The sequence below is a fragment of the Solanum dulcamara genome, chromosome 7 (assembly GCF_947179165.1).
Source record: "Solanum dulcamara chromosome 7, daSolDulc1.2, whole genome shotgun sequence".
Lineage (NCBI taxonomy): Eukaryota > Viridiplantae > Streptophyta > Magnoliopsida > Solanales > Solanaceae > Solanum > Solanum dulcamara.
In genome coordinates this window covers 75,198,188-75,221,934 of record NC_077243.1, presented here as the reverse complement: position 1 = coordinate 75,221,934, position 23,747 = coordinate 75,198,188, and the positions used below count along the sequence as shown (strand labels likewise).

Genomic DNA, 23,747 nt, shown 5'->3' with positions numbered 1-23,747 from the left:
TATATACCGACTAAACCAGCAGTTTGGTGTCTTGCTTGCAATGCTTAGAAACTATCACATACAGAGTCAGAGCGAAAAAGTTTATATAAGTGTGAAGAAGTAGTTATGGTTACAGAAAGCTATCTTGGGACTAGGAGATTTGGTTTTGTACTTCTATTATTTTAATTATGTAACTTTTTCCGCATGAAATCAATTAAAAATAATTTAAAGAATCTGTAAATAAAATGTAGGAAATGGTTGTAGAATTATTTTCTCCTATTCAAATTTTAAATGGAATAAGAGATCTTTTTCTCATCTGAACTACTCATAAACCAAATACAATAATAGCAATACGAAATTCCAGTTAATTCTGTTTGTTCATTAATCAATATAATAATACTCTTAAGGGGAAATACTACTTGATCGTTTACATCAGATTAATCAATATGGATTCTTCCTCCTTTTCTTTAATCCCATTTTCATCACTTACTTTCTTCTCATCAACAGACTCTACTTGCATTATTTCCACTTCCTTGGCCTTTTCCTCAACTTGTCTTCTATCTTCTTGTGAAGAAAATTAGTCAACCCTTTTAGGGAATCTTCAACTTCATCTTCCTTCAACAGTTGCTCTGCCACTTTTGCTGGTGTCGCATTGGCTGTGTCAATCAATTCCTCAATTTCTTTGAACAATTTATGATTTTTAATCCCTAAGTAATTGGCAGCAATAAGTTTGAAGCCACAAGGTGTGCAATATGCCATGTGAATGTGCACATCCATTCTGCTAGGTCGCAACAGTGCAGGATCGAGTTTTTCTATGTGATTTGTTGTAAAAATTATGATTCTTTCTTCTCCAAAGTTCGACCATAGCCCATCAATAAAATTCAATAAACCTGACAAGATCACCTGCAATAAAAAAAAATAGTAGTAAGGTAAAGTATTGCATAATACAATAATACCAAATCAAAATTTTCCCAATAATTGACTCTTAATTTGTCCAAGAAATCAGAAATTAATGGAGGGTGAAATTATTGTAGTGCCATGTTAGTAAAATTTGTAAAAATATGTCTGACTAATCCGTAGGCAAGGACGCATTGTAACAATTGTTTTGAACCCCTTCACGCTCTTGTCATGTCGAAATACTGCACAAAAAAAAGGCCAACATATCCTATCCAATTTATGGTAATTGATTAGTTATCCTGAAACTGTAATGGCAGGATCAGAACCCATTTTCTTCCACTTGACCACTCCCCTGACTACAAATTTCATACTGCCCCATAAACTAAAATACATAGCCCCAACTTTTTATTGTGTGCACAAACTTTTTCTCTTTAATCATTTGGTATTGATCTGAGTTCATACGTAGTAGGAATAGTCAAGATAGGAAATGGAAAATAAAAGACTAATTTATCGTGCTTTCTGACTGATGAAAATCATTTGAACTAACATAAATAGTTCGGTTAACGAAATTAGCTTGCAAGTTAATAGTACAATCAATGTCCTGAACCACCAAAATTGACTTATTGGTTTTGGCAACCAATAACTTCCTTAATTCTGAATTCCTCCTCAATGTAGTCAACTCCAAATCATATATATATCCAATGTATTTCTTGTTCCAGAGAGTAGAGGCTACTTCAGACATTAGATTTTCAGTCTCATGAATTATTTAAACTCTTTGTTTAAGTCACATATATTGACATTTGTTATAGCTTTCGCTTTAGTTTTCTTATGATGTGCTTAGATATGTTATGTCAAGGGTTAGCTTGGAACCACTTGTGGTTCTAGTTGTCGTGTCTCAGCCGAAGTGTAGACTCAGATCGTGACATCTTTACTCATCACGAATCTCTCCAAATCCTTCACGATCATGTCTTTCTGGTCTGATTCCATAACAATTGTCTCAAAAGTGGCGGGATGATCAAAATTCACCGGCTTCCACATGTCATGTAAACTGTATATATTTTCGTAACCCATAGTGTGAATGTTGATCGTCTTGTTTTTGTGTTTTTGCAAATATTGCTTCTTCCATGATGTATGGAAAGTAAGAATTAAGGACAAGGTCCTTGTTTTTCTTGTGAAGTGTCAGCTCAAAGGACCTTATTTCAGATTTCTCATTATAATCTATGTCTCTGGGGTTGTAGAAGTGTTTAGACTCTGTTTGTCTACAGAGCCAAATCCACTTGAATGTCTGTCCATTATAAACATCTATCATCTGTTGGAATAAAACCTTAAGATTAAAACAGAACATTATCTTCACATTATCTATTATGTTAAATTATCACGAAGGTAAATTAAATGTGGAAGCTTACATGAGCAAAATACGTAACGATCTTTCAAATCAAGAAGTGAATTTTAAAGAAAGTGATTTTCACTTTTCTGGATGGTGGACTGTCAGAAAAATGTTATATGTCTGATCTGGAGACCATAATTCTATTTATAATTACACATAGTTTTTTTTTATATACTTTATCTGGTTTATCATTAAACTAGAAGTTGTATCAGCATATCTACACATAAAAACACATCATGTATGATGCTTAAGAACACGCGCAAAAGCTTTTTTAAATTCTAAGACAGAAATATCTAATACGACATTAATTTTTGTTTAGATGTTCAATTATAACATATTGTAATTCAAGTGTCTCAAATAAAATTTGTTGACATATTTAAAGGATTGTCGGTGTATTCTACCAACTTTTCCTACATCACTTCAATCATCACACTGTTAAAATTTCACCAATAAAATAGTAGTGAGATTTTATTTGGTTCACATGGACTTTTATTTTTCTCATCTATTTGATATTAATAATTCAAATTTTAACATAAACCATCAACTCGACACGACCTTAATCATAACTCGGATTAATCCTATTTTTTGGGTTTGATTACATATAATACTTATATAGTTTTCTAAATATATAAATTTTATTTCAAAAAAAATTGAAAATTCTATGTACTAATTTACCCCAAACATTAATTAGTTTGATTGTCATACTTCAAATCAAGCCAAGTAAATTGAAAAGGGGGGAGTAATTTCTTTTAATTAGAGAATAAAAAATGTTTCTCCATGTAAATAGAGCTACCGACTTGTTCCACAACAGATGCTTATATATATATGTATGTATGTTCCATGTATTACAAGCTTTACATAGTAAGTAAACTCAAATATAGAGTCAATTCGAGTTATGGATTAGGATGGGGCGGAATTGTAGTTAATGTTAAGTTTAAAATTATTAATATCATATACTGATAGAAAAAAATCATGTGAACTAAATAAAAATGTCAGCTCATATTTGTCGGCGAAAAATTTAATATGGCAACTATTGAATTGATACAAAGTTGAGTAAAATAAACAAAAAGAAACATGACTTTTGATAAATAATTTCAATAGCTGAGCGACTTTCTTGTTAAAATAAACCGTTTACTTTATTGTTCCAATTTCTCCCTCAACACTATTTGATTTTTTCTTCACATGACAAAGTCAATCTTTCTTATAAATAAGAAAACAAAATTCAACCCTTGCAAATAGGGGTGTACAGGGCAAACCGATAAACCGCATCAAACCGATAAATCGAACCAAATCGGGAAAAAAAATCCGACTAGTGGTTTGGTTTGACTTGGTTTGGTGTTTGGAAAAAAAAACCCGACCATTATAGGGTTGGTTTGGTTTTAACTAAAAAAAGTCAAACCGAACCCAAATCGACCCGATTATAGATATACTACTTTTAAATTATGTTATACATAAAAATATTTATTAAAATATAATTTATAAATATTTTTTAAATTTTTTTCATAATTTTTGTTTTCTTTCTTACATTTAGATTTGGACTTGAGAAGCCCATCTAAATAATATACAAAAAAAAGTCCATCTTATAAAGTTATATTATAAAGTTAAAACTTCAAACAGTGTTCTGCCTCCATCTTATATGTTGATATTTTGTACTAGAACTCTTTTTAAGAAATCTGCTCTGTGCTTTTTATTAGATACTATGAAAAACTTGAAAAAACCGAAAAACCCAAAAAATCCAAAAAACCCGAGAAAAATTGATATCGAAAAACCCGAATTTTATTAATTTGGTTTGGTTTATAGATTTAATAACCCGACACAAATATTTTGATTTGATTGGTAAAAAATCCAAACCAACCCGGTTCATGCACACCCCTACTTGCAAAGGAAGACTTAGAATTTGTCTGTGACACTTACTTACTTGCCTATAGAAGCCACATAATATGTTCGTCGAAAATTATTCACAATTACTATTATAACCTTTAGTTTATTGAAGATTGAGCTATAGTTATTATGGTTTGGAATATTTGGTATAATACTTCTCTCCTTTTGTAATGTTTCCTTTTTGTGATTGTGGCAGGGACAATGCTATATAAATTGTGAGTTGAAAAATTGGAGTGATTTGGATTCATTGTAGTAAATCACAAATGGTATTTTGAAATACCATTTCGAATATATATATATATATATATACCTCTTGTCTATAAATAATTTTGACCTTTATTATTCCCAACTCTTTAAGGATTTATCTTTTTCAAATTTAATTTCTATCAACATATCATTAACATCTGATCTTTTTTATCTTCTCGAGAGAAGCCCAAGAATTTCGGCTCGAGTCTTTTTTCCTAACCAACTTCTCCTTCCAAAACTTCCTTCTTTCTAGCTTCCAATTATTTAGTTGAATCTTCCTATCTTAGTTAACGATCATGGCTTAGTAGAAGGTATCCCCAAATATACTTTCTTCTGTTATTCTCTATACTATTGTCATCACTTTCCTTCTTCTTGTAACACCCCCCAAAATTTTCCCCTAATATTCGGACCCTTCTTGTATTCGTGTAGGGTTGGACTCTATAATTTTGAAGTATATACACGAGTTAAGATGAGCCCCCGAGAAATTGAAAAGTGTTAGAGGTGATGTGGGGTCACAAAGGACCCCTAGGACCAAGCTAAGTCCAAAAGATTCGTCGTGGCTAAGTTTTAGGATGAGTTTGTATAAGGGGTCGACTTCTAATGACCCTATCTTTTGAAAGACGACAATCTGGGTGGTCCACGCCCTATTAAATTAAAGGTCGTCGAGTCTTCTTTCCAACGTCACCAAGAATGTAATTTTTGGAGTTTGGAGTCAAACGATATGACGATCCTAAGACGAACTAGCACGGCAGGAATTTCAGGCCTGAGTTGCAACTGCTGGAAATCTGGGCTTGGCGCCGCAGTGGCGTGACGCGCCACTATCGCGCTAGGAACAAGCATCAGTAGTTTGGCCCCTGGCGCGGTGCGCCACTATGAGATGTGCAGGGTTTTCAAGACTATTTTCCAGAACCCAGAAAACTTGGGCTTGGCGCTGTAAGGGCGCGATGCGCCACTATCGCGCCATAAAACAGCCTCATTAGTTTGGTCCTTGGCGCGACGCGCCACTAGCAGATGTGCAGGTTTTAAGCCTATTCGACTTGGCGCCGCAGTGGCGTGACGCACCACTATCGCGCTAGGAACAAGCATCAGTAGTTTGGCCCCTGGCGCGGTGCGCCACTATGAGATGTGTAGGGTTTTCAAGACTATTAAAACCCAGAAAACTTGGGCTTGGCGCTGTAAGGGAGCGATGCGCCACTATCGCGCCATAAAACAGCCTCATTAGTTTGGTCCTTGGCGCGACGCGCCACTAGCAGATGTGCAGGTTTTAAGCCTATTCGACTTGGCGCCGCAGTGGCGCGATGCGCCACTATCGCGCCAGTAGCATTTTAGCCTATTTTCCAGAAATTTTGGAGAAAGGGCAGTTTGGGAATTTTTCCAAATTATATATACACAAGCCTTAAACATTTTTTGGACCATATTTTCAGTCCCTCTCTCTCTCTAAAAGCCCTAGAAAATTTCTCTTTTCTCTTCTTCTTCTCCAAATCCTTCTCCAACAAGAAGTGCCTCCAAGAGCTTCAAGATTCAAGCTTTCCATTGAAGACCCAGCATCAAGGTTTTCTTCAAGTCTTCACTAAGGTATGTAAGGCTACTCAAAGCATGGGTTGAGTTCACTCATGTGCCCTATACTTTCCTTGAGGCTAAATGTTCATAAGAATGGAGTTTCTTGATAGGCTTATGTCTAAATGAGTCTTGTTATCTATTAATTTAATTCTTATTATGTTGATGTTGTTGAGCTAAGAAATTTCTAAAATCTTCATGTTAGCATGAGTCGATGGAGGTGAGTTGTTAACATACTTTGTTGATTTCCTTAACCATGTGATTATGTTAAATATGTCAATTTCCTTAAATGTGTTATTCCTCTTGAAGTGTTGATTTAAAACCTTTGAGTTGTGATTAGTCCTAAGGATGTGATAAATGAGAAGAGAAATGGTTGGTTATGTTTGTAGGTTTCTATAAATGCGCATCTAAGTTATGACTTGATTGAGTTGAATTGAGGATAGAGTCGATGGGTGGGCAAAGTTCTAAATGAGACTAGCCGTGATGACTTGTTTGAGATGATTGAATGGAGTCTTATGAGCATGGAGTCATGGGAGGAGTATCGAGCACCGAAGCGGGTAAGAGTATAGTTCATACTCGAACCCCATAAACTATGTCGCCAACGTAGGTAGGGATGGAACCGTTAAAGTCGGATGCTTTCCATTGGGATCGAACCGTTAAAGTCGGATGTTTCCCATCTTATTGTCCTAAAATGATAGGACTTGACTGATCGATGGAATCCATGATTGGTGAAGCATTCATACCCTGGCAAGGTATGGACGGACGTGGCAACAACGTCAGCTTGTTGTACTATCACTGGCTCATAAGTGATGGTTATCGGATTAGAGAAACTCCTATTTAGGTGTTGATAGTACTCTGAGTCGGTTTGAGTTGAGAGAATGTGATTTGGTTCCGTCTAACCCATTTCTTGTTAGACTTAGGACACTTGATTGAGTTGTTTCCTTCCTTCTGAGTTGAGATTTCCGAGATGGTTTGCCCCTTTTCTGATGTTGTATTATTCGGCCATTTTACATACTCGTACATTCCATGTACTGACGCCATTTGTCTTGCATCATTTAATGATGCAGAGACAGGTACCAGAGATCATCAACCGGCGCACCGTTGAAGATCTACACACTCCCAGCTACTTGGTGAGCCCTCCTAACTTCCGGAGGATGCCAAGACTTTCTTTATAGTGTTGTTTTGTTTCCTTTATTTTTTGCTTGTTGGTAGCCATGGTCTTGTCATTGGCACCTCCTAGATTGTTGATAGAGGCTTCATAGACCGAAGCGTAGAAATGTTGGATGGTTCTTTGAGTAGTTCTTCTATAACTGTTTGTTGAGTTGATGGTTATTTGGCCTTTGGCCTTAAATTATGAATAGAATTTCATTGATTGAGTCTTCTGCTGAGAGAATGTGATTGAATGAATGTGTGACTGGACCAGGTGGTTCGCTTGGAGGCCATAAATGGCTTTCGAGTGCCGGTCACGCCTAGGGTACCCTCCCGGGGCGTGACAAACATGGTATCAAAGCACATAGTTCAAGAGTCCTAGGGAGTCTATGAAGTCGTGTCTAGTAGAGTATTGCTTATGGGTGTCTTTTGCACCACACTTATAATCAGGAGGCTATAAGACATTAAGAATTGTTTCACTTCTTTCATACTCTAAATTCGTGCGATAGAGTTAAACTCTATGAAACTCCCTTTTCTAATTCGTGCGTTTATATGTTGCAGACAATGCCTCCCAAACGTACTGCCAGCCAAAGGAACACTGACAACGCAGAGATGCCCCAGTCAGAGGTACGGCCATCGAGGGCTAGAGGCCGACCTGCGAGATATGCGGAGGCACCTCTAGTGCCTGTTACTCCGCCTACACCCACTTCAAAGGCAGAATTTCGAGGGGCGATTGCTATGCTCACTCAATTAATGGCTGTCTGAAATGGTAACCAGAGTTCGCCAACTCTTAGCTCCAATTCCCAAGAGCCGTCTGCTGCCACCAGGATTAGAGACTTTTTGAGAATGAATCCGCCGGCATTCACGGGGTCTAAGGTCGATGAAGATCCCCAAATATTTATTGATGAGATGTGAAAGATTTTGAAAGTCATGCATGTTACAGAGATCGAGTGGGTAGATATGGTGTCTTATCAGCTCAAGGATGTGGCAAACATCTGTTATAACCAATGGAAATAAGGTAGAGGTGAGGATGCTGAATCTGCTATGTGGGATGAATTTGAGGGAGCCTTTCTCGACCACTTCTTTCCCAGAGAATTGAGGGAAGAAAAAGTGGAGGAGTTTATGAATATGAAACAAGAAGGTATGACAGTTAAGGAGTATGGTCTGAAGTTCATCCAACTATCCAGATATGCTCTAGAAATGATCCCAGATATAAGGTCGAAGATGAGAAAGTTTGTCTCCGGATTGGGAAGACATGTGAAGAAGGAGTGCAAAGCGGCATTATTGATCTCTGACATGGATATTTCAAGATTAATGGTGTATGCTCAACAGGTGGAGGATGAGAAGAGGAAAGACAGGGAGGAACATCTTAGCAAGAGGACAAAATCAGTGGGGCATGAGAATGAACAGAGGTAGGACAAGAACAACAGGTCCTTCTTCCAGAAAAGGCCTTCCAGTTATGCCTCATCGACTGCAAGTGCACCTATGCCACAGAACAGGTATGATCGGTAGGGATAGAGTCATCAGAACGTCAGACCCCAGGGTTCTCAATCACAAGCTAGCGTGGGTCAAGGTTTGAGAGGGAATCCACCGTGCGGCAAGTGTGGTAAGCTCCACTTGGGAGAGTGCAGAGCGGAAAGGGGTAGTTGTTATAAATGCGGCCAAATGGACCATTTCCAGAGGGAGTATCTAATAGGGAGAAACATAGCCCAGTATTCTACCACCGCACCATAGGTTAGAAATAATCAGAGGGGCAGTGCTTCAGGTACGGGCGGAGGTACAAACCGCCTATATGCCATGGATAGTCGCCAAGATCAGGAGAACTCTCCAAATGTCATGACGGGTATGATACGAGTCTCTTCTCTTGAATGTTATGTTTTGATGGATCCGAGTGCCACACTATCTTTTGTGACTCCTTACGTGACAAGTAAATTCAATAAAATTCTTGAATATCTTCGTGAGCCTTTCTGTGTAGCTACTCCTGTCGGTGATTCTGTCTTAGCTGAAAAGTCTATAGAGGTTGCACTGTGTCAATTCATCACAGGTATACCTTGGCTGACTTAGTTGAGTTATACATGGTCGATTTTGATGTGATCCTTGGCATGGACTGGCTTTATGTCTGTTATACCTCTATTGATTGTAGGACTCAGATTGTCAAGTTCAGATTCTCGAATGAGGCTGTCATAGAGTGGAAGGATAGTCCTGTCGTGCCTAAGGGTAAGTTTATTTCATACCTTAGGGCCAGGAAGCTAATCTCAAAAGGGTGTATTTATCATATTGTCCGAGTGAAAAATGACAATGTTGAGTCTCCATCCCTCGAATCGGTTCTGGTTGACAACGAGTTTCCTGACGTCTTTCCTGAAGATCTGCCTGGAGTCCCTCCTGATAGGGAGATCGACTTTGGGATTGATGTTCTTTCTGATACCCAGCCTATCTCTATCCCTCCATATAGAATGACTCTGGCTGAGTTGAAAGAGTTGAAAGAACAATTGAAAGACTTGTTAGATAAGGGATTCATTAGGCCGAGTGTCTCACCATTGGGTGCTCCTGTCCTATTCATGCGAAATAAAGATGGGTCCCTTAGAATGTGTATTAATTACAGGCAGCTGAACAAGGTCACCATAAAGAACAAATACCCTCTCCCCAGGATAGATGATTTATTTGACCAACTTCAGGGTGCCACCTGTTTCTCAAAGATAGACCTAAGATCGGGCTACCATCAATTGAAGGTGAGGGAGTGTGACATCCCAAAGACAGCTTTTCAGACCCGTTATGGCCACTTTGAATTTTTAGTCATGTCCTTTGGATTGACTAATGCCCCCGCAGCTTTTATGGATCTCATGAACTGAGTATTTAAACCATATCTTGATATGTTTGTGATTGTATTCATAGATGATATTTTGATTTACTCCAAGAATGAAGAGGAGCATGCCCATCATCTTAGAGTCGTCTTGCAAACTTTGAAAGACCAGGTATTGTATGCAAAGTTCTCAAAATGTGAATTTTGGCTTGCATCAGTGGCCTTTCTAGGCCACATTGTATTTGTAGATGGTATTTAGGTTGATGCTCAGAAGATTGAGGTAGTGAAAAACTAGCCCAGACCCACATCCCCGACATAGATAAGAAGCTTCTTGGATTTGGCTGGCTATTATCGAAGGTTTGTAGAGGGATTCTCATCCATATCATCGCCATTGACCAAGCTGACCCAAAAGAAGGCTAAGTTCCAATAGTCCGATGTTTGTGAGGAGAGTTTCCAGAAATTGAAGACCAAGCTAACCACTGCTTCTATTCTAAATTTGCTCGATGGAACAGAGGATTTTGTGATCTATTGTGATGCATCTAGAGTTGGTTTGGGTTGTGTGCTGATGCATAGGGGAAAGGTGATAGCATATGTTTCAAGACGGCTTAAGGTTCATGAGAGAAATTACCCAACTCATGACCTTGAGCTGGCAGCTGTGGTATTTGCCCTTAAACTTTGGCGCCACTACTTGTATGGAGTGCACGTTGATGTGTTCACCGATCATAAGAGTTTACAATACGTCTTCAGCTAGAAGGCACTCAACCTGAGGCAAAAGAGATGGCTCGAGCTACTCAAAGACTATGATATGAGCATCCTCTACCATCCAGGTAAAGCTAACGTTGTTTTTGATCCTCTTAGCAGGTTTTCTATGGGTAGCACTTCCCATATAGAGGAGGGAAGGAAAGAATTAGCGAAGGAGGTACATATGTTAGCCTGATTGGGAGTTCGTCTTGAAGAGAAAAATGAAGGTGGAGTTAATGTTCAGGAGGGGTGTGCATCCTCACTTGTGGCAGAGGTAAAGGAGAAACAAGATCAGGATCCCATCCTTCTCCAATTGAAGGAAGTTGTTCACAAGCAAGAGGTGATGGTTTTTACCAAAGGGGGAGATGGTGTGTTGAGGTACCAAAATAGATTATGTATACCATATGTCGATGATGTTCGATAGAGGATTATGGCCGAAGTGCATAGTTCAAGATACTCTATTCATCCTGGATCTACAAAAATGTATCATGACTTGAGGGAAATCTGTTGGTGGAGTGGGATGAAGAGAGACATTGCGGAATTTATTTCCAAGTGCCTGAATTGCCAACAGGTGAAGGTTGAGCATCAAAGGCCATGTGGTTTAGCTCAAAATATAGAAATTCCAGAGTGGAAGTAGGAGATGATCAACATGGACTTTATTACAGGTTTACCAAGTTACCGAAAGCAACATGATTCTATTTGGGTGATTGTGGATAGAATGAAGAAATCAACTCACTTCTTGGCAGTTAAGACTACTGACATCGCAGAAAATTATGCAAAATTATACATTCAGGAGATAGTCAAGTTGCATGGAGTTCCCTTGTCTATTATCTCAGACAGAGGAGCTCAATTCACTTCTCAATTTTGGAAATCCTTTCAGAAAGGACTGGGTTTGAAGGTGAACTTGAGTACGGCCTTTCATCCCCAGACGGATGGCCAAGCGGAGCGCACCATCCAGATATTGGAGGATATGCTGAGAGCTTGTGTGCTTAACTTCAAAGGAAATTAGGATGATCACTTACCTCTCATAGAGTTTGCATATAATAATAGCTATCATGCAAGCATTCAAATGGATCCTTATGAAGCTTTGTATGGGAGGAGGTGTAGATCGCCAATTGGATGGTTTGAAGTTGGTGAAGTTGAGTTGATTGGATCCGATTTTGTTCACCAATCCATAGAGAAGGTGAGAGTTATTCAAGATAGGCTAAAGACAGCCCAAAGCTGCCAAAAATCTTACACCGATGTGAGGAGGAGAGACTTAGAGTTTGAGGTGGATGATTGGGTGTATTTGAAAGTGTCACCCATGAAGGGTGTCATGAGGTTTGGAAGGAAGGGGAAGCTTAGTCCTCGATACATTGGTCCTTACCAGATTGCGAGGCGGATTGGGAGTGTCGCCTATGAGTTGGAGTTACCCCCGGAGCTCACCTCTATTCATCCAGTATTTCACGTTTCGATGTTGAAGAAGTGTTTAGGCGATTCCTCATTGGTAGTCCCCATTGATAGTATTGGAGTTAAGGATAGCTTATCCTATGAAGAGGTTCCAGTCCAAATCTTCGATCGCCAAATTCGCAAATTGAGGAAAAAAGAAATCGCCTCAGTCAAAGTCCTGTGGAGAAATCAGTTTGTTGAGGAAGCCACGTGGGAAGCGGAGGAAGATATGAAATCTAAATATCCCCATTTATTCGTGCCTACTAATGAGAATGTTGAAGGTAATGCTCATTCCCTTGACTTGAATTCGTTTGTGCATTTTGAGTTTGGATAGTAATTTTTATTTGAGAAATTGATTGGTTGATGACTGAATTCTGATTGTGATTAGTGCCTCAAGTCCATCCGTGATTTCTCGTCATTGGAGGACGAATAATCCCAAGGGGGAGATAATGTAACACCCCCCAAATTTTTTCCCTAAGATTCAGAACCTTCTTGTATTCGTGTAGGGTCGGACTCAATTATTGTGAAGTATATGCACGAGTTAAGATGAGCCCCCGAGAAATTGAAAAGTGTTAGAGGTGATGTGGGGTCACAAAGGACCCCTAGGACCAAGCTAAGTCCAAAAGATTCACCGTGGCTAAGTTTTAGGATGAGTTCGTATAAGGGGTCGACTTCTAACGACCCTATCTTTTGAAAGACGATAATCTGGGTGGTCCACGACCTATTAAATTAAAGGTCATCGAGTCTTCTTTCCAACGCCACCAAGAATGTAATTTTTGGAGTTTGGAGTTTGTAGTCAAAAGATATGACGATCCTAAGACGAACTAGCACGACGGGAATTTCAGGCCTGGGTTGCAACTGCTGGAAATCTGGGCTTGGGTTGTAATCAAGGTTTTCTTCAAGTCTTCACTAAGGTATGTAAGGCTACTCAAAGCATGGGTTGAGTTCACTCATGTGCCCTATACTTTCCTTGAGGCTAAATGTTCATAAGAATGGAGTTTCTTGATAGGCTTATGTCCAAATGAGTCTTGTTATCTATTAATTTAATTCTTATTATGTTGATGTTATTGAACTAAGAAATTTCTAAAATCTTCATGTTAGCATGAGTCGATGGAGATGAGTTGCTAACATACTTTGTTGATTTCCTTAACCATGTGATTATGTTAAATATGTCAATTTCCTTAAATGTGTTATTCCTCTTGAAGTGTTGATTTAAAACCTTTGAGTTGTGATGAGTCCTAAGGATGTGATAAATGAGAAGAGAAATGGTTGGTTATGTTTGTAGGTTTCTATAAATGCGCATCTAAGCTATGACTTGATTGAGTTGAATTGAGGATAGAGTCGATGGGTGGGCAAAGTTCTAAATGAGACTAGCCGTGATGACTTGTTTGAGATGATTGAATGGAGTCTTATGAGAATGGAGTCATGGGAGGAGTATCGATCACCGAAGCGGATAAGAGTATAGTTCATACTCGAACCCCATAAACTATGTCGCCAACGTAGGTAGGGATGGAACCATTAAAGTCGGATGTTTCCCATCTTATTATCCTAAAATGATAGGACTTGACTGATTGATGGAATCCATGATTGGTGAAGCATTCATACCCTGGCAAGGTATGGACGGACGTGGCAACAACGTCGGCTTGTTGTACTATCACTGGCTCATAAGTGATGGTTGTCGGATTAGAGAAACTCCCATTTAGGTGTTGATAGTACTCTGAGTCGGTTTGAGTTGAGAGAATATGATTTGGTTCCGTCTAACCCATTTCTTGTTAGACTTAGGACACTTGATTGAGTTGTTTCCTTCCTTCTGAGTTGAGATTTCCGAGATGGTTTACCCCTTTTCTGATGTTGTATTATTCGGCCATTTTACATACTCGTACATTCCATGTACTGACGCCATTTGGCCTGCATCGTTTCATGATGCAGATACAGGTACCAGAGATCATCAACAGACGCACCGTTGAAGATCTACACACTCCCAGCTACTTGGTGAGCCCTCCTAGCTTCCGGAGGACACGCCATTTGGCCTGCATCGTTTCTTTATAGTGTTGTTTTGTTTCCTTTATTTTTTGCTTGTTGGTAGCCATGGTCTTGTCATTGGCACCTCCTAGATTGTTGATAGAGGCTTCATAGACCGGAGCGTAGAAATGTTGGATGGTTCTTTGAGTAGTTTTTCTATAACTGTTTGTTGAGTTGATGGTTATTTGGCCTTTGGCCCTAAATTATGAATAGTATTTCATTGATTGAGTCTTCCACTGAGAGAATGTGATTGAATGAATGTGTGACTGGATCAGGTGGTTCGCTTGGAGGCCAGAAATGGCTTTCGAGGCGTGACACTTCTCATCAACAAATTACACTTGAGTTATTACGCCAATAATTTAATTTTATTTTTTATGGAGTTCAACTTCAAAAATATATGTTTAGTTATAAATTCTGAAAAATTCATTTTTACTTTTTCATTTTTTTTTTAGAAATTTCAAAAACAACAAAAACTATTTTTAATTTTTCACTTCAAATTATTCACAAAAATTCAAAAACAACTCTAATTTATTTCATGGTCAAACACAATTCCAATTTACAAAAATCATTTTTTCCCTTTAAAAACAAAAAAACTTCTATTCTCTATTTTTCACAATTGAAACATACGACTTGTTCCTTTTCTTTTTCCTTAACCTATGCTTTTTCCTTTTCTTTTTCCTTTTTGTGAAGAAAATTTATCAACCCTTTAAGGGAATCCTTTACTTCATCTTCTTTCAATAGATGCTCTGCCACTTGTTCTGGTATCACATTGGCAATGTCGTTCAATTCCTAAATCACTGCAAAAAAAATGTAAAAATCGACTTCAAAAAAAGGTCGGAAAAAATCGACTTCAGGAGGTCGTTTGTTCAATCTAGATATAATTGTGTATATTCTTTTTATTTTGTTCTAATTAATAACTATTTTTAAAGTAATAAAGATTGACTAATTAACATAAAACAACTTTAAAAGTGCAAAGCACATACACATACACATACTTCAATATTTGTTTTGATTTAACTCATATCCATTACTATTACGTCTATAATAAATTATAATGGTATGATAGTTCAATTTATATAATTTCTTATGAGAGATTGTCTGAGACGCAGAATAAGATAAAATATTTCAAAATAATAAATTTATACTGTTAATCAAACAGATTATAAATTTAAAAGGGGGGGGGGAATACTTGTATCCCAAAGAGGGAGATTATTTATAAGCAGATACTTTTTTACTTTCATACTCTCTGTTTTTAACCGATAATTCTCGTTTACTGCTTGATATCATCACAGTATATATATACTCCGATGATATCAAAAACAACACTACTCAGTTACTCATCTATACCATTAGAGTATATAACAGGCGGCGTTTTAATGAAAAGACAACTTAATTATTGCTTGATAGCATCAAAATATATAGATACCATCAGAGTATATATATATTTCGATGATATCAAATATGAAGAAGCAATGGTTCAGTGAATAGAACAAGGGGCAGACAGATAAATAGTTTGAATCATAATTTTAACTCGGATAAATAATTTGAATTGAGTTCAATTTAAATAAATAATTTACTTAATAGATCCAATTTGTGAACTTTTCAAAAGAAAAATTGGGACGATTACATTTAACTAGAATGACTAATTGAATAGAAGTTGACTGACTTGTATGATGTATCAACGCGGTCACTTCTGCATTTATTGGGGATAAGAAATAAGTGGAAATGACTATTTATTATATTTTATGCGGTTAACTTATCTACGTACATAATAGGAGCTTAAGAACACGCGCAAAAGCTTTTTCAAAATCTAAGGCAAAAATGTCTAATACGATATTAATCATGTGTTTACATATTCAATTAGAACATATTATATTTTAAGTGTCTCAAATGAAATTTATTAACTTGCTTTAAAGGATTGTCAACTTATTCTCCCAATTGAATATCATTAAAAGCCAAATAAAAATATTAGAATTAAAAATTTTATGTACGAATTCCACAAAACATTAATTAGTTTGATTGTCATACTTTAAATCAAGCCAAGTAAATTGAAAAAGGGGTGAGTAATTTCTTTTAATCAAAGAATAAAAAATATTTCTTTACGTAAATAATGTAATTAGCTCACAACATTATGAGATTTATGTAAATTATACAAATAAAAATGTCAGGTCATATTTGTCGATAAAAAAAATTAATATATTAACTTGAAATGATATAAATAAAGTTAAGTGCCTTTTTTGTTAAAATAAACAAAACGAAACATGGCTTTTGATAAATAATTTCAATAGTTAAGCGACTTTTTTGTTAAAATAAACAATTTCCTTGATTGTTCCAATTTCTCCCTCAACACTATTTGATTTTTTCTTCCCATGACAAAGTCCATCATACTCTGTTTTTCTTTCTTATAAATAAGAAAACAAAATTCGAACCTTTGCAAAGGAAGAAGAACTCTATAGCTTAAGCATAAAATCCATGGAGATTTTACAGTCAATCGCCATTGTTACTGGTATAGTCACGGGGATCGGGGCGCTCGTTAAAACAATCAATGACAACCGAGCTCTTTTCTATGAACTCAAGGAAATATTCTCAAATAAGGCCACAATAGGGATTGATGAATTCGAAGGACATGTCAAAAATGAACTTTATGAAGCTGTTGAGATCTATTTGGGCAACAATCTAGCTCCACAAAAATGCAAAATCAAAGCATGTAAAACGGAGGAAGAGAAGAATTCGATCAAACTCACATTGATGCATAATCAGAAGGTAAGAGATTTTTATGATGGCCATAAATTCAAGTGGATTTGGCTAGAATTTAAATGCTCTGATCATCCTGAAGACCTCAACGCTGTTCGTAAATCTGAGGTGAAGTCCTTTAACCTCACTTGTCGAAAGGAAGACTTAGAATTTGTCCGTGACACTTACTTGCCTCACATTCTGAAAGAAGAAAAAAAACAAAAACACATCTGAATTATTGTTTTATTGCTAATTTGTATTTTTCTTTTTACTTGAATTGTCATTATTTATGTATTAAAATACACTTTAACTATCTCTTATTTTCTTTTCCTATCTGAACGATGATGATAGTTTGTGTAGAAAGAGAGAATAACTAATAGTTAAAATGTAAAACTCATGGAAAAAAAAAAGATACTTCAAATGTGTTATATGCAATTCACATGACCTACCGAAGCCACATAATATGTTCGTTGAAAATTATTTAGAATTACTATTATAACGTTTAGTTTGTTCGAGATTGAGCTATACTTATTATGGTTTGGAATATTTGGTATAATACTTCTCCTTTTGTAATGTTTCATTTTTGTAATAGTGGCAGGGACAGTGCTATATAAATTGTGAGTTGAAACATTGGAGTGATTTTGGATTTTATTATAGTAAATCACAAATCGTATTTTGGTGAACTACTGTTGAAATTTTCAAATATATATATATACACCTCTTGTCTATAAACAATTTTGTCCCTAATTACTCTTAACTCTTTAAGGATTTACCTTTTTAAAATTTAATTTCTATGAACATGCATAAGTTTATCTTAGCACCTTTAACGTGTAAAGTCCCATCTTTTGGGACAGTGTTGTTCCTTCCTGTTGCGGTGGAACTTGCTATTGACTAGAATTTTAGCTCTATTCATTTCGGTCCAAATAACAGTCCATCAATTTATAAGAACTTTTTACGCAATTATATAAGTGACAAAAAAAACTTCAATTAAATGGTTGCATGTATATGTAATGTATCAATATTGTATAGATAGTTACGTAATGTATCGATATTGTATAAATAGTATGTAACGGTGTATATATGGAGCCCGTTTGGATGAGTTTAAAAAAAATAACTTTTAGAACTTTGAAGTACTTTTAGAACTTTGAAGTGCTGAAAGTTATTTTTATAAATAAACAGTTGAGTGTTTGGATAAAAGTGTTTATGTTGAAAATAAGTGTTTGAATTTTAGGATTAAAAGAATAAAAAGGGTAGTTTGAGAATTTAGTTAAAATATAAAGGATATAAAATTAATTTCCATGGTCAAACAAAATGGCTTTAAGCACTAGGGAAAATTTTTTTAGAAATCCTAGCTTTTCATTTTTGACTGACTTTAAGAACTTTATGGTTTAAAGTTAGCATTAGGCAAACACGTTCAAAAGCTAAAAAGAGGCTTTAAGTTGGTTTTGACCAACTTAAAGTCAATCCAAACGGGCTCATGATGTATAACTATTATCGGACATATATATACATTAATATACACTGTCTATACAATATTTATACATTGCAAATGTTTATCTTCCTCAACTAGTTGATTTTTTTTCAATTCCTACCAACTCAAATTGTTGACCAATCTGTATTAGAAAACAATTTAGAACAATTTTTTTTCTTTGTGCAACAAAAACCTTTGTAGAACACAAGCTGTTGTGTAACAAAAACTTTTGTTGAATAAAAAAACACTTTTGTAGAAATAATAGACAACAAAGTTTCTAGCAATTTTTTCAAAACTAGAATCTAAAAACAAAATTTGTAAGAAAAACAGAAAAATATTAACAAGAAGAAAATCGAGCCCTACAGTATGTTCTTAAGGAAATTATTCCCCTCAAGTACCCGAGGTTAACGAAATATATCCTCCTAGGATAGAACGATTTTACTTATCAGTGTATCGGTACCAAAAATAATGGTGTCAGCGAGCCACTCAACAGGAGCAAAGTACACTAGAATACTAGATTTAGTTGTGCAGAAAAAGAAGAAGAAGAAGTTCAGAATTTTTTCGTAGTGAAAAATATGAGGAATCATAGGTATTTATAGCCAAGAAGTACAGTTTCTAAAAGTTTGCAACCTTTCAGAACAGTCACTGACACATGATTATTCCTAAAAGTTTGCAACCTTTCAGAACAGTCATTAAAATGGTGGGAAATTTAAATAAAACGGAAAAGACATTTTCGGTTTTTGGGATGGCCATTTAATGATTAATTAATAATTAAATAAATAAATAATTCATTAACTAATTAAAGAAAACTTTGTCGAAGAAATTAATCTCTCGATCGATCATTTTCCAAAGTCAAAGCCAAAGCCTAAATCGAAACCGAAATCGAGCGAGTGACGACGACGCGAGGGGGGCCCTCTTTCCAATCCATTTAACAACTAGTAGAAGTGTTTTCTTATTTAAACACTTAAACTCCTCTCGATGTTTCGAGTCTTTTGATATATTATTTACTCAAAATGAATAATAGAGAAACTCAAATTTCATGCTCTTTCTTTCTTCTTCTTCCATAATAATAATAATAACAACAACAACAACAACAACCCAGTGAAATCCATAACGTGGGGTTTGGGGAGGGTAAAGTGTACGCAGACCTTACTCCTACCAATGTAGGACGGCTGTTTCCGAAAGACCCTCGGCTCAGTAAAAGCATAAAAAGAGGGAAGATAAGGATAAGAAGTTCAAAGCGATATGGGAAAACAAATAACGAAAGCAACACAGATAAAATAGAGCAATCAAAGTACAGACATTAATAATAATAATAACAATAATAATAATAATAATAATAACAACAACAACAACAATAACAATAATAATAATAATAATAATAATAATAACAATAATAACAACAACAACAACAATAATAATAATAATAACAATAACAATAATAATCATAGTAATAACAATAATAGTAATAATAATAGTAATAATACTAAGAATAATAGTAGTAATAATAATAATAATAGTAGTAATAATAATAATACTAATAATAATAATAATAATACTAATAATAAATAATAATAGTAAGAATAATAGTAAGTGTTATGTCGAAAAATGGACGGGAGTTAAAATTAATTTCAACTTTTAGAAAAAATCAATTTTAATAAAAGAGGAGTCGCCACTTAATTTTTTAAAGAAATTAAGAAAACTTAATTTAAAAGACCCTAACAGATTTAAGTCTTAAAAGTTTAGAGAAAAAGGTACGAGGTTCATATTACTATTTTAAGAAGGTTTTAACACTTAAAATAGCCGCCAACATGCGGTTATCCAATGATTTGAAAATTATTTGACTAACTTTGGAAAAATATATTTTAACAATAATTAAAGTATTAAATCATTTGGAGAAAAATATAAATTTTAAAATATTTAAGATAATTTATAAGAATGATTGACTTAGTAAGATGATTAAATAAAGAAGAAATAATGAAACAAAAATGGTCTCTCTTTAGGGGATTTAATTAAGTTAAATTAAACAATTAATATTAGAATTAACACAGGATAAATAAATATCATCAATTAATTAAATAATAGTAAACGGCAAACGAAATAATAAATAAACTACCCCAAATATATACAAACGAAAGTATTTAAAAAATAGGGTAGAGATATTTTTTGTACTCATACTCTTCAGATCAGCGCCGGCTTATTAATCGGAAGACAAAATATAGTATTTTGTCATTTTCTGCTCGGGTCGATTTCCATCATTTCCGAATGGTCTATCTACCCCTACCCCTCCTATATTCATTTGTTATTATAATCCTAGAGTGATCTGAAGGAAGTAAGAACTAATATCCTAAAGTGTGTCTATCGACCCAACTTAATATTCAAGAGGCATTGAATTTACTAACTGGATAGGTTCTAGACTAAAAGAAAATATAAGTTTTTTAATTAGACACATCGTTAAACAAAACAAATAGGACAGACAGTTAGCACATAAAATCTCAAGTAAGCCTCTGATTTAATTAATTAACATGCTTGAAAACACAGATAAATTGTGAGGGTCCTAATGATTGTATGTGTGTGCAAATACAAAGCTAATACAATGTAGAGACATAGTTTAAATAATTAATTATATAAGAGTAATCTTAATTGTTAGACTACTTGTAATAAAATTATTGATAACTTTAATTATTAACTAAAGACCTTAGTGAACAAGATTTATATTTTATGACATATTGAAAATTTATATAAAAAAAAGATATTGTAGGCATGGTTCATAAATGAAATGATATGCTGAAAATTTATTAAATATTATAAGCATGATTTAATTTAAATAATATGATAAATAATTATTAAAATCCTGTAGGCAAGATAAGTTTAACATGCTGAAAATTATTAAATAAATACTATATACATGATTTCTATATAACATAATATGCAAAAATTAATTAACCCATAAGCATTATGTCTACACGAAATAATATATTTTTTATTTATTTATTTATTTTTGCATCTAAATGATATGATAAAATTGTTATTAAACCTATAAACATAGTTTTACGAAATATAAAGATATTGATTAAGTCTTATAGACACAATTTCTAAATAATTTTAGCATGCTAAAAATATATTGAATAAATCTTATGCAACATGATTTCTTGATAATGTGACATAAAAATATTTATTATCTTATGAGCATTTATATACGAACTGATATTTAACAATATGTGAAAACATGTTGGCATTATTTCTATAATCATAATATGCTCATAACATAATTGAGTTAGATAGGCATGATTTCTATATAATTTTAATTAAATTATATTTGTATGATTTCTAATCAAAGATATGTTCTAATATAAATTAATCATTAAAATTTTATTTTTATAAAGATGAGAACATGACTTTAATTCAAACTAGACAAGGATAAACACATAAAGTTAGGCTACACATGATAATGGGCTATTTGGATTAATTTTACTAGTTTCAAGCCGATTTTAATTAAGTAAATATGTATCCATAGGAATAAACTTAAAATCATATTTTTAAAATGAATCTAAAACTCTTATAGCGCATACACACAAATTAAGATGAAAAATAAAAATACGGGTAGCACGTAATTCCCTTCCCCCCTTAAGCAATCCCCAAATAATTTTATTATATAACGTTTACAAACTTATTACAACTAAAAAAAAGGTAAATAAAAAATAAACAGAGACATAAAAGTAGTAGCTTCTTCGACCCAAACGAACTCTTCACATCTCAAACTTTGAAGTTCAAATCCTGCTAAACTATGAGGAAAATACAAAGAAGTATACGAATAATATAGGGATACATCACGATTATAAATATATTTCAACTGAACAAACCAACAAAATAAAATAATAAACCAACATATAAGAAAAGTTGAAACTAACCTGGATACTTTAGTTAGAAGAATAAGCAAATAGAAATCTGAAACTCAATGCTAAACACTAGAACTAGAATATTAAAGTGTGCAAGCAACTCTCTTTTATTTTCGTTTTTGTTTGAGATTTTAAACTATAAAGTAAAAATATTATTATTATTTTCCTTTTTCTTTCTTAACTCTCTCTGTCCTTCCTCCTTGTGTGTGTATCTATGTCTTTATATAGATAGGTAAAAGATAATCTCAATCAACAAAGACAACTTGTCAAGTCTCTTTAATTCAAATTTTTTTAAAAAAAGTAAAAAATAAAACTTTTCAAGATTTGGTCCTAAAAATACTCAAAAGATGCTTTACTTTAATGTAGTGGGGTAATAAATTTATTTAAAGTAGTGGGGTAATAACTTTATATAAAGTAGTGGGGTAATAACTTTATTTAAAGTAGTGAGGTAATAACTTTATTTCAAATTTAATAAAGGGAGGTAAGATTAATTGTGATAAATGCCAAATTACTTACTACATGCTAGCAAATTTTACAAAAACTTACTATAATTATTTCCTAACAGTCACATATTTCAATCAACAAATTATGCCTGATTAGTAAAATATTAAACATTTTCCAAACCTAAATCAAGAAAATAAAAATATCGGTTATCAATTAGCTAATCAAATAAATACCCAAATTAAAAGATATGCATTTAGACAATGATAAATAATAATAATCTACCGTAAAAACCTTAATTAAATACAAGAAATATAAACATGAATATAATTAAAATGTAAGAACATGAGTATGAATATGAACATGAATATGAATATGAACATGAACATGGACATGAACATGAATATGAACATGAACATGAACATCAACATGAACATTAACATAAACATGAACATGAACATAAACATAAACATGAACATGAACATGAACATAAACAAAAAAACATAAATATGTTTTGCAATCTTAATCAATTATGAATGAACAAAAATCTTTGAATCTTGAGTTTATCAAATCATTTGGAGCAAAACTAAGAACTAAAGCGATGTAGTAACATGTGAACAATGTGGATCTTATAAGCAAGAAAATAACAATAATGGTTAGAGTTATCAATCAACCAACATTTGTTATGAAAACAAAATCAATAAACGGGGTCTAACATGAGAAAGATCTAAATCTTTCAAGTAAGAAAACTTATCAAGAACACCAAACATAAGATGTAATCAACCCAACATATACGCAATCATCATAACAAAAAGTATGAACTTTTAGATCTAAAAGAACACAACATATATACTAAAATAAGAGTTAAACAAAACCATACCAAGACAGATTTGTAAAGATCCGTCTTCGACCTCTCGTCTTGTTAGTCTACCAGCGGCTTTTTCAGCGTGGTTCGTCGGAGCTTTCGCCGGAGACGAGTGGAAGAGAGGTATTCGGTGGTGCGTGAGAGGAGAGAGATTGAGAAATGAGGGAAGAGAATGGTGAGGATGACCACTTGTCTTGTCTTCTCTTTGGAGAAGATGAAGAGAGTGTAGAGAGAGAGATAGGGCGAGAGAG

At 34.4% G+C, this 23,747-nt stretch overlaps 1 pseudogene; it reads right to left on the bottom strand.

The window, feature by feature from the left end:
• Nucleotides 1-347: 347 nt before the first annotated feature.
• LOC129894881 (protein HYPER-SENSITIVITY-RELATED 4-like) overlaps nucleotides 348-23,747 on the bottom strand; it is a 56,000-nt pseudogene continuing 32,600 nt past the window's right edge.